Consider the following 12,812-nt stretch of genomic DNA (forward strand, 5'->3'; position numbering starts at 1 on the left):
ACCCAGGGATCGAACCCGGGTCTCCCACATTGTAGGCAGACTAGCTTTACCGTCTGAGCTACCAGGGAAGCCCCAGTCTGGCTGGGACATTTTCACCCAGTTACTCCCCTGGCAGAAAGTGCTGTGGCCCCTCCCCAAGGATAACACACCTTCTCTCTCCCTGAGTCAAAGCCTACCCATGTATCCAGAAGGCTATCCATCCCCACCAACCCAATCCTCTTCACGTGGGGTGTGAGGAAAAGGCTGCTCAGAGCCCTACAGTTATCCTAGAAATGCAGGTACTCACTACACTCTACCAACAGGTTCCCTTGCAGCAACAAGGCCAGTGTTTGGAAATAGAAAAGGGACGCATACTCAGCTCTCCAAGAACTATTCTGCCGTGTTTTTCAGGGTCTCCTTCTGCAGCTGGCAGAGACACCAGGTGGGCTGCCTTCCAGGATGCTGACTCCTAACACTGAAGACCCGACATGAGGCTACTTCGCTCCCTTCTCCCTGTTCCTGCAGAGGAAAGCATTAGATCCACAGCATCCTTGTAAAAGGAGAACTTTTTTTTTTAATGACAACAAAACAAGACCTCAAATCTCTAGCTCAGAAGAAACAGATGAGAGAAGGATTTTTTTAAAAAGAAAAAAATTTACAAAGAAGGGATTTTAACTTGGACGACTGAACTTTGGACGATTCTTCTTCAGAGAAAGATAAACACATAGAAGCAACCTTTCTTTATTACTCATAAAGTCAAGATAGACCCTTACTTACTAGGACATGAAATATATTTCTGTATTTATAAATAACCTAAAAATACTGCTAGGAGACAGGCCTCGTAAAACAATTTCACAGCTTCGGTTCACATAACATCTGACAATCTAGAGCCAAACCTACTGATTTCGAGCTGTGCACGGAAGGTGGTATTCCACGAAGAATGAGATGTCCATCACTGAGACTGCAGTTCACTAAACTACACAAGTGTGGCTATTCAGACGCAAGGCAACTCAGTAAAAGGATCCGCAGAACACCCATCCACTGAAGGAATATTTATTTAACACCTATTTCTCTTTAAAGTTCTAAGGAAATCAGGGATTATAATCGGATGATTCAAAAGGCTTAAAAATCCTTTAATCAGGTTGCAGCAGTAAAGTTTCTAGTCAATACGGTAAGCAAAGATGACAAAAAAAGACTGCCTGTTTCAAATACATGAAAAAACTGAATAAGATCTAACAACGTTAGAAAGAATTCATTTGAATCAGTTCTAATGAGATGGATGAAACTGGAGCCCATTATACAGAGTGAAGTAAGCCAGAAAGATAAAGATGATTACAGCATACTAACACATATATATGGAATTTAGAAAGATGGTAATGATAACCCTATATGCAAAACAGAAAAAGAGACCCAGAAGTACAGAACAGACTTTTGAACTCTGGGGGAGAAGGTGAGGGTGGGATATTTCGAAAGAACAGCATGTATATTATCTATGGTGAAACAGATCACCAGCCCAGGTGGGATACATGAGACAAGCTCTCGGGCCTGGTGGGCTGGGAGGACCCAGAGGAGTCGGGTGGAGAGGGAGGTGGGAGGGGGGATCGGGATGGGGAATACGTGTAACTCCATGGCTGATTCATGTCAATGTATGACAAAACTCACTGAAATGTTGTGAAGTAATTAGTCTCCAACTAATTTAAAAAATAAATAAATAAAAAAAAAGACCTAACAACTTTTTAAATACGAAGAAAACAACTCAAAATCATGAGAAATAAATCCTTGGGCCAGAACTGAAAATGGAAATCAGAGTCAGTGGAGAAAGTTGAAGCTTTGAAGACTTAAAGGCTACTAGAGTTATTATATGATCCAGCAATCCCACTTCAGGGCATATGTCTAGAGAACACCCTAATTCTACAAGATACATGCACCCCAAAGTTCACTGCAGAACTATTTACAATAGCCCAGACATGGAAGCAAGCTAAAGGTCCATCAACACAGGAATGGCTAAAGAAGACATTATGCATATACACAATGAAATATTACTCAGCCATGAGCTTCCCAGGTGGCGAAATGGTAAAGAATCTGCCTACCAATGCAGGAGTCGCAAGAGGTGGGGGCTCAATCACTGGGTTGGGAAGATCCCCTGTAGAAGGAAATGGCAACCCACTCCAGTATTCTTGCCTGGAAGCTTCCATGGACAGAGGAGTCTGCTGGGCTGCACTTCACGGGGTCACAAAGATTTGGACACAACTAAGCACCCATGCATTACTCAGCAAAAAAAAAAAGAAAGAAAGAATGAAATAATGCCATTTGCAACAACAGGGATGAACCCATCATGCTAAGTGAAGTTAGACAGACAAAGACCAACATCATATATCACTTATATGTGGAATCTACAAATCTGGCACCAATGAACTTATTTACAAAAGAATAACAGACTCAGAGACTTAGAAAACAGACTTCCAGTTGCCAGAGGGGAAGACGCGGGGGGTAAGTGAGGAGTCTGGGGTTAACACGGGCACACTGCCATACATAAGATGACCAGCGCAAACACACTGCTGCATGGAAACCAGATAACACTGCGCAGCGCAGGGAACTCTGTGCAGTGTTCTGTGATTGCCGACACGGGACACCAATCTGAGAAAGCATGGATTCCTGTCTATATGCATAACTGCTTCCCTCTGCTGTATGCCAGAATCTAGCACAACACTGAAGAGCAACTGTCTCCCAATATAAAATAAAAATTAAGTTAAAATTTTCTATAGTAAACATATATGACTTGCAAGATCTTGAAAGTGTTGTTACTATATTATTATACTCTCTCGATATGAAGTTCTCTCTGAGGGCCTACAGATTTACCTCTAGTAACTGGGTTCAAATAATGGATTAAAAAAAAGGAGATTTGAGACAGATATCAGCCTCATTTGATGTTGAATCTTCTAGGCTTCTAAGACCATATTACTAAAAGATATGGCGTGGGGAACAGAGAAGTGGACAATATCTAAACAAGTGATCACCCCAATGATGACCGGGTCACCAGCAAGTCTGGCGGGAGGAGAGGACACAAGCAGAGGCAGTGAATTGAGGCTCAGACTGCAACTCCGCACGGTCAAGTTACTTTGTGGCTTCAAGCCTCAGTTTTGAGGATGATAATACAAACTTTCCAGAGCATATCCCACTTGAAGTGGAGAATCTCTAGTAAATTCAGGACACAGAGAGTGGCACAGAACAGAAGAACAAACAGGAGCCACGTCTCTCATCACTGAGAACAGAGGAAGTCAAGGAAAGGCCAGAAGAAACGATTGTACGTGCCTAGTACTGTGGAAGCTTTTTAAACGGCCATTTCTTAAGAAAAGGAGGAAATGTCCACCCCATGAGCGGGAGAGAAGGAAAGGCAGGACAGCCAGGGCGGGTGAGCAGTACGGGGCCGGCACAGTGATGGCCCTCCAGGCCTTGATCACACCCTCCTGGGCTTGGCCCAGACGAGCAGGCCAACACTTGCGAATTTTCCAAGGTAATTCACTCCTTCTGCTCCAAGAACCCAAATTTTAAAATTTTAACCATGTTAAAGGAAGAATTTCCTCGAAATATCTTAGACTGAACCATAAGCAATCATGGGCTTCCCTGGTGGCTCAGTTGGTAAAGAATCCGCCTGCAATGCAGAAGACCCAGGTTCAGTCTCTGGCTGGGGAAGATCCTCTGGAGAAGGGAATGGTTACCTACTTCAGTATTCTTGCCTGGAGAATTCCATGGCCAGAGGAGCGTGGCGGGCTATAGTCCATGGGGCCACAGAGTCAGACATGATGTGGCGACTAAACCACCACATAAGCAATCAGCAATTTTGTAGGTCAAAAACAGTTGAATATTAGCAAGTTCATATGGTTCAATCATAGTACATGCCTTCAAAGTATTTCTATAGCAGAGATAGGCAAAATTTCTTCTTAACAGGTCAAACTGTAGATATTTCAGGCTCTGAGGGCCAAGAGGCAAAAACCACAGATTAGGCAGGGAGCCATTCAAAAACATGAAAATCTCTGTCAGTCCCTACAAAAACAGGAATGGGCTGGATCTGACTCATGGGCCACCCTTTGCCAATCTCCATTTTACAGTGTCACAAGGGTAAGCTTTCTCTGATTACGTTCACTGTGAAAATCGCTGATTTTAGGGTAATACAGGGATGCCCTTGAAGGATACGAAAGTGGAGGTGCAAAGGCCATGGCTCCCACCCAGGGGCTCTACCGCTGGCATGCTTGGTCGGAGGCTGTCAGCTCTCCCTTCCGATGCTGCTTCTGACGATCTGGCTTATTTTAGAAGCAATTGTCTGGGGAAAGGGTTGAGGGTGGTTCTAACTTTTCTATGAAGGCAAAAAAAAAAAAAAAAAAGAGGGAAATGTACAAGAAGATAGGGCTTAAGGGTGACTATGAATAAACATAACTATGGAAGGATGGGGAGCACAAGTATTGCAAAGAATGACCCAACACACATCCCTGATTTGAAGCCAAAATTCCAGAGGTCCAAAGGGATGCAAAAAAAATAAATAAACAAATAAGTAAATACCTAAAGAGTTGTCCTAAGGTTTAGAGGCTAAAGGGGGGGAAACAAATAAGTCTGAGACAGACTACACTTTATAGAAATAAGAGATCATCAAATGCACAACGACCATTTTTCTCCTAAGTTAATCAGAGTGGGACCAAACAGGAAAAGGCTGCATTTGTGGACATTCCCAAAAGACCAATACTGGAAAAAGGGAACTGTTGTGAGACACAGTAAGTCATCACTGGGAGAATCAACACTTTCCTCCTGTGGAGAATGGTAAGATATTAGAGTTGGGAACTCTCGCCAATACGCATTCAACCATGACATACCCTGAGGACCTCTTCTGGGTCCATGAATTTTTTTATTTCAAAGCTATTTTTTAAGTCACTGGGAAGTGTTTCTAATTTACGGCACTGCTATTGTTTCAAATGTTGTATATTACAATGAAAAAGGAAAGCTTCAACAAACAAGCAAAAACAGAAAACCTATGTGTAAGTGGATATACTGAAACAGAAAAGAAAGACTGCTGAGACACACTTCTGGTCTGTCTTATAGGGCCACTGATTTATAAAAACCCTAATTTAGATAACATTTCCCATCATTCAATATTAAAAACTTACCCTAGAGCAATCCATTCTCCTGCATTTCTGAATACTCTCATGTATATCTCATAAACCTTCACCAGTTCAGTACCCTGCCATATTCGACAGGGAAAATTAAAGGGGGGAAAAAAGAGAGAGACAAATCCCATACGTACATGAGCTGCCTGGATGACAGTGAGCCTCTGGGTACCGTCTGCCCATAGCGACGACCAGTCAGCACATTGTCAGGGACCCCGGCAGTTTCCAAGTACTCAGGAAAGACTGAGATGGTTAAGCTGTTATAGGAGGGAGACAAAAAGAAGAAAAAAAAGCAGAAATAAAAAAACAGATTTAGGATAATGATTGCTTTTTTTTTCATTAAAATGCTAATGATGACCACAAATTTCCAGATAACCAGGTTGATGAATTATTCATGGCCACATCCAAGATGAAGTCTCCCTGCCACTGCCGGAAGGCCCAGAGCACGCTGATAATTAGCATGTGGTCCCCCTATTGAGTGTGACAGCAGCACAGGTGACCCCAAGTCTGTCCATCAGTGCCGGCCCTCACTGGCCCTCTTGAGAAGACCAGACGACCCCACCCACGCTGATGCTTTCTCATCTCACTCTTCTTCACACCAAGGAATAGCACCAGCCTGGCTCTTTGCTGTCACATCTAAACTCATACCTATAAAAACTTGAAAAGCTTGAAAGGAGACATGAGATTTTCTGTACTGAACAACAAAAATATCTAATTTTTTTAAACTTTTCATTGAAGTAAAACATACAGAAAATGACACATATCACACATGGACAGCTCAATGAATTTTCCTAAACTGAACACACCCGATCAAAACCTAGAACATTATCAGCACCCCGGAAGCCCCACTTCGTGCCCCCTTGTAAAGGTACTACTCTGCGTGGATTACTTGTGCCCAGTTTTGTAGACAAATTGATTCACTGTCCTTATCAATTTTTCACTTAAAAATCATTCGCTGGACGCCTCCTATATGCGAAGCACTGTGCTAGGCTTGAGAGCTACAGAGATAAGACACTGTCTCTGTCTTTAAGGAAAGCAAAGTCTATTGGGACCGAGACACACACAGAAATGATCCCCAAAGGGCAGTGGAATGCACACAGTGACTCGGATTCATGGCAAGCAACCCAGAAATGGAAGCCCTGCTTCCAGAGAAGCAGGGAAGACTTCCAAATACAAGGGATGCCTAGCATGTCCTCGGGCTGAGCAGGACTTAGCCAGGCTGGGAGTGGGAGAGCGGACAACGGAAAAGGCAGAAGGAAGAAACTGCACAGTGTAATTCAGTGTTGCTAGACTCTCCAGGCTGAAGCCAGGAAAGAAGCTGGAGCCAGACCGCAACCTTGTACACACATTCAAAACCTCTGAACCGGCTGCAGAGAGCCACTGATGGCTCAGATCTGAGCTTCAGATACATTACTTTCTGGATGGATTCACAAAGGGCAGAGCAGAGGCAAGGAGACCAGTAGGGCCAGTCTGGTTGTCAGGTAGGAGAATTCCCTTCTTAAAATAATTTTTGATCTCAGGGCCAACCTTTCCAAAGATTTACACATAGTTTCATTAAATGAAACCACGACCCACTACCCTACAGGCTTCTTAAGATGCTTCCATTCGGACACCTTCTATCATGACCAATCTAACGAGAGTGAAGTCAGGCACCTCAAAGAAAAGGCAAGAGGAGGAGACGAGCTGGCACCTGCCCGCGACTCCCCAGTGAAATGTCCCTGAAGACGTCACCCTGCTCCAGGCTCCTGCCCACGCTTCCACCTCAGCTTCTGGCGAGCCTGGAAGTGGGTGGAGTAACTCGGCTCTTGAAAAGAGCTCCAAGCGTAGCAAGGTTCATTAGAAAGTCTACTGCGATGGAGAGCACCTTATGAAGCAGCTTTTCTGTTTTCCGAGCAACCTCTGTGACCTCACAAACTCCAAGGCTGCTCCAGAACTAGTCTGTTTTGGTTATATGACCATATCTACCGGCCATTGTTGGAGGATGACAGAATTTCAGAATTGTAGATAAACACGTGATTATCCTTAAAGTCAGCCAGGACAGAGAAGGTTCCAGAGCCATCGGATGCCTACAGACTGTGCCATCCGTCTCCGCATCCCTGGGGCACAGGGGATACAGCAAACAGTCCACAAATATGGGATCAATCGATAAACCAATACGTAAGTGAAGAGTTCTCACAACCAGGAGATAAAGAGGCCAATTAAATGGTGAGGACAGAATTACTCTTTCTATTCCTTGCTTTCCCACCCTGATGTCAGAGTCAAGCTGCAAATCGCTTTCAATTGCACCGACTTTCCTTTTCACACAAGAAACTCTTTAGGAACTCATAAATAAATATTGTGTAAGTAAGACAGTTCAGAAATCATGAGAAACAATATGCCTCTTAAAAGGGAAAATAAGTAGGTGCGAACATTTTGTGCACACAAAGAATAGAAACTGCCCACTTCACATCCGTCTGCCTTCTTTGTTATCCTTCACCGAGGACAGAGCATCATTACTGTCAGCAGCAGGGTGCCTCTCCTGCTACTGCTCGTCCACACGGCCACCCGCTCAGCTCAGCCCACTGGGGCAACAGACCCGAATGAGATCATCAAGGCTCGCTTCCCTAAACACTCTGATCCCGACATGTATTTGTAGTATTCATCCTCTCACTGCTTTTACAGCACAGCAGCTCTGGGGCACCGCCGATCACAGTGAACACACTCACACATGACAAGACGCACACTGGGGCACTGTCTGCAGACAACTTGAAGGACAAAGTCCCCAAAGTAAGGAACTGCAGGTTGCTGCTTTGTCTGTTAGAACGCACTCTGTGCCACGCTTCTGAACTGTTAAAAAACCACTCGGCCACTCGGTCCTGAAACACTGACTCTGTCTCCACCATCCGAACAGCAATATATCGAGAAGGAAACAGATCTAGAACACTGCCATCCGTTTTCCTATTCTTGATTAAGGATCTAGGAGACCAGGGCTTCCCTGGCGGCTCAGTGGTGAAGAATCTACCTGCCAATGCAGGAGACACGGGTTCGATCCCTGTTCCGGGAAGATCCCACCTGCTGTGGAGCACCTAAACCCATGACCCCAACGAATGAGGCTGTGCTCGGGAGCCCACAAGCCACAATTACCGAGCCCCTGCGCTGCACCTCCTGGAGTCTGAGTACCCCAGAGCCGGCAGCAAGAAGTCCCGGCAGTGAGAAGCCAGAGCACCGCAGCGAGGGAGTAGCCCCTGCTCGCAGCAGCGAGCAAAGCCTGCACAGCCAAAAATAAACTAATTATTCAAAAACAGAAAAAAGGAATCCAGGAGACCAAGATGAACAATACACTATTCACTTGAATGCAAGCCACCAAGGAGAGGAAAGGGATATTTATGCCAGTACACGAAGTGTTTAGGGTGCGACTTTCTAATTACTACATTTATGATACAACCCATAATATATTCACTAACACAGATGCTCTCTACAGGGACATTAATCCTCAACAAATACATTAACGCTTCCCTTCTCTCTCCCAAATTCTTATTATGCTGACATGTGGCAAAAATGCCAAGAATTCCCTCCGAAATAAACATTCCAAGTCAACAACCACTTGTTCTGCTATCTCCCTTTCTAACTATTTTATGATAACATAATCACTCTACTTAAGTACTTGCTGCTACTGCCCTAAAAGACAAATTTGTAAGCAAAATATTTTCCTAAAGGGCTTTGTTCAATGTAACCTCTTCTTTGCTATGAAAGAGGGTTCAAGCTACTAGAAAGTTGATTATGCTAAATTCTATAACTCATAATTCTCTGGTATCACCCTGCATTATAATACTGTATAATTTCTGCTTTTTAGAAACCTCAAGGAGTAAGACATGATGATGATGAAGATTTTCATAATAGCTAAAAGACGACCTATTTAAGTAATAAAATGGGTTTCATTTCAATCATATTGGGTTTTTTTTTCCTCCTAAAAGATAATGCCTTCTCAGAGAGTCCAGAAAACAATTAGTCTCTGGTGGCACAGAATCATCAATATGACTATCAATTATCTTGCTCTATTAGAACACGAGAAACACTGACTGAGGAAAAGACAGGGGCCCAGTGGATACTAAGAAGATCTTCAGTCTCTACCAGCATGAGCTGGATGGACACTCTGGGAACCAAAAGGAAGAGGCTGCTGAAATTCAAACACCAAGAAAAAGGAGAACAAAGGTGAAATCTGAGCCACAGATCCAGGTCTCGGGCTAAGTGGAGTCAGGCTGAGTGGAAGATGATGGACGGGATAGAGGGGCAGGGTGAAAGGCTGGCTCTATGTGGGTGCTGCCGGTAACCCACTGACCCCACCCAGAGCGGCCAGGGCAAGACCACCTTTCCAGGAACAGAGGGATGTCTGCTCCTCCACTCAAGGGTCGTGAATGCTATATTTTGGGGAGAGGTTTTGCCTGCCAAGTTTGGTTATCTCCTCTCCCTGGCCATCAGGAGGTGAGTTTCATTACTGTTCAAGTATCAATCTTTCCCTTCCTCAAGTCAGCTATGAGTCTGGAAACCAAATAAAATTAAAAAGCCTAAGAGAACTAAAACTTAAAATACCAAGTTCCAGATAAGCTTTGAAGGACACAGTTCACATTCTGAACCCATACTAGGGCAGCCAAGATGTCTTTTTTGTTTATTTCTTGGTTCTTATAGAATTCAACTCCTATTCCTTAAGACTCACAGGAAGTCCTTTAGTACAAACACATCCAAACCCAAAATGTGCCCTGGGGTGTTATTAGTAAGTGACCATGCCTCAGTTTCCTTATCCATAACTGGAAATAATAGCAATATTTACCTCCTACAGTTGTTATGACGCTTCTCAGGTGGATCAGTGGTAACGAATCTGCCTCCAATGCAGAAGACTTGGGTTCAACCCCTGAGTTGGGTAGATACCTTGGAGAAGGGAATGGCAACCCACTCCAGTATTCTTGCCTGGAGAATTCCATGGACAGAGGAGCCTGGTGGGCTACAGTCCATAAGGTCACAAAGAGTTGGACATGACTTAGCAACTAAGTCACACACACACACACACATACACGCGCGCGCGCGCACACACACGCACGCAGTTATCCAACAAGGGTTTCCTTTAGAGACATGCAGTAAGTTGAATATCCAGGAACACAACTAAATCAACTGCTCTGATGTGAAGTATCTGTGGAAATAAACTCAAAACCCGCAGAAGGGAGGGCTTTGCCACTGGGTAAGTAGCTTCAGGCAAGTCAATTAGCCTTCTACATCCATCTGTAAAATGGGTTAATGATACCTATCTTGCAAAGGTATGAAGAACAACAGTATAAGCAAATGTAAATGACCTTAATTAAATGGAAACACAGTCCCGAATGCCCTATGACACACAGATCTTTATTTAGAGCTGAGAAACTCATCTGCTGGTGGTTTCTATCCAACTCGCACCACATCATACGATCAGATCCTCTTCCCAAATTATTTTCAACAACCTTTCTTCGCATGTGTTAATCGCTTAGTTGTGTCCGACTCTTTGTGACCCCATGGACTAAGCCTGCCAGGCTCCTCCTCTGTCCGTGGAATTCTCCAGGCAAGAATACTGGAGTGGGCTGCCATTTCCTTCTCTGGGGGATCTTCCTGACCCAGGGATCGAACCCAGGTCTCCTCTATTGCAGTTAGATTCTTTACCCTCTGAGCTACAGGAAAGCCCTTGTTAATAAAATGTTTTCAACATAACTGTTTGAACAGAAAGTACAAGTATTATTGCATTTTCAGGTTAAAAAAAACCAGACTGTAAAAAACTCTGCCCGCTCCCCAGAATTATGATATTCCCACTTTATTTCTTTATTTTTTTTAATTCAAGTGATTTCTTTTCTCCCTTTCCCATTTTTCTTTATTAAATCTTTGCTTTCTCACTAGAAATTATATCACTGCAATAATAGTAACTACCATCTTTATGTTATTTAGCAATTTACATGGCACTTTCACATACATTATTTCCCTTATTCTTCCCTTTATTTTCCCTTGCTCCACTTTTGAAAACACAAACAGGCCTTCCTAAAATCAGCAAAGAAGCCACTTCTCTCCTTCTGACTACCAACCCATTAACATACAATAGAGTTACCAAAAGCAACTTAAGACTGTATACTGGGAGGGGGGTTGGGATGGGGAACACACGTAAATCCATGCCTGATTCATGTCAACGTACGGCAAAAGCCACTACAATACTGTAAAGTAATCTGCCTCCAACTAATAAAAGCAAATGAAAAAACAAAAAAAACAAAAACTATATACTGTATACTTAAATCCTGACACATCCAAATCTTCTTGCAAATAATTTTTTTCTTCCTTAGTGATGATCTTTTGAAGTTAAAATAGAATGAAAATTATGTATATGTACCAACATGTTAAAATTTTATTAATTTTAATAAATTAAAGTACCATCAAAAATAGTAAATGAAAAATAAAAGAGAAAAGAAGAGATTTATGGAAAGAAAAAGAACAAAGTTGATGTTGCTTTAACTTTCAGGAAAACTTCCATTATCTGTCTCACCAGACCTATTTTTCTCCAAGCTCTGCATTAAATAATCTGATCATTAAATCTATGAAAACCACAAGGGATGCGCCCATCTCATTAAAAAAGATGATCTTTTAAGCTATGATAATGAGAAAGAGCATCTATTTTTGGGTTTAAGGGCAGAAGTACTTCCTGCTTGTTGCTCCGGAGGCAGCAACACTTCTAGGAAGCTTTAGCACAAAACAGATGCCTGGCACTCTTTACTGATGATGATGAAAACAGGAACCTTCGACTAGAAATGTTTCCTCTCAGAAGCTCTGCATGCTCTCAGTCTTGACTTGTCAACAAAGAACATGAGGTATCTGAAACAGAGAAGTATTAATTCTACCAAGTGAAGGTAAACAACAGTTTTCTTTAAAAAAAAAAATTTTTTTTTAATGGATTCGGCAAACTCTAGGTAGGAAGATAAAACTTGAAAAGTTAATGATTAGGGATTTTCAGGATTGAGTGGTGGATTACAATTATGTTCTTAACTACATTCCCTCCAGATTCCACTAAATAAGAGTCAGGGATAAACTCACAGGGGAATGGAAGAGGGGGAAATTGATGGAAAAATTTTTTGGAAAATGGAAAGCATATGAGCTAACGATGAGTGAATTTTCAAAGAGGGACAGACAAAACTAAATGTGTACTGGTAGAACTGACAGGTAGAATGTGGGGCACAGATCCCTAGAAAAGTACTAGTCCAGGCACAGTTACATCTAAAGTGGGGGCATGAATGGAGAAGGCAGCCTGGAGGCAGCAGTGAAAACTGGAGAACTGCTTGTAGGACATTTTAAGGGGTAAACCTCCAGATCCATCCTGAGCCATGAAGCTTGGGACTCAGGGCCACAGGGCAGAGTGGCTGAGTGGAGGTACCATTCTGAAATAGAGGACTGAGCAAAAGCATACACTCCGAATGGAAATAACTTCATTTGCCGGATTTCTAACCAGCCCAAGAAAAGAGATCTACAGTTACCAAAACCAGGGAGAAACGGGGTTTCTGAAAATGGAAAACACTTCATACCCATTATTAAAAAGATATTTGCACCCATAAAAAAAAGGAATAAGATGCTATAAAATAGAAATATTGTGAGAACAAGAAACAGCTGCTAGAAATTAATATTGTGATCACGGAAATTAAA

The 12,812-nt window shown here is 42.8% G+C and overlaps 1 protein-coding gene across 10 annotated transcripts in view; it reads right to left on the minus strand.

Moving 5' to 3' along the window:
* APBB2 (amyloid beta precursor protein binding family B member 2) overlaps positions 1-12,812 on the minus strand; it is a 357,434-nt gene that overhangs the window by 215,475 nt on the left and 129,147 nt on the right. For 9 of the 10 annotated variants that reach the window (XM_065907600.1, XM_065907606.1, XM_065907605.1 and 6 more), the window contains one exon: positions 5,273-5,392. The exons of the other annotated variant lie outside the window; for it this stretch is intronic. The gene's annotated coding sequence lies outside the window, so the exon portion shown is untranslated. The remainder of the gene's footprint in view (positions 1-5,272; positions 5,393-12,812) is intronic. 10 annotated transcript variants of the gene reach the window in all.

Source organism: Muntiacus reevesi, chromosome 16, assembly GCF_963930625.1.
Source record: "Muntiacus reevesi chromosome 16, mMunRee1.1, whole genome shotgun sequence".
Lineage (NCBI taxonomy): Eukaryota > Metazoa > Chordata > Mammalia > Artiodactyla > Cervidae > Muntiacus > Muntiacus reevesi.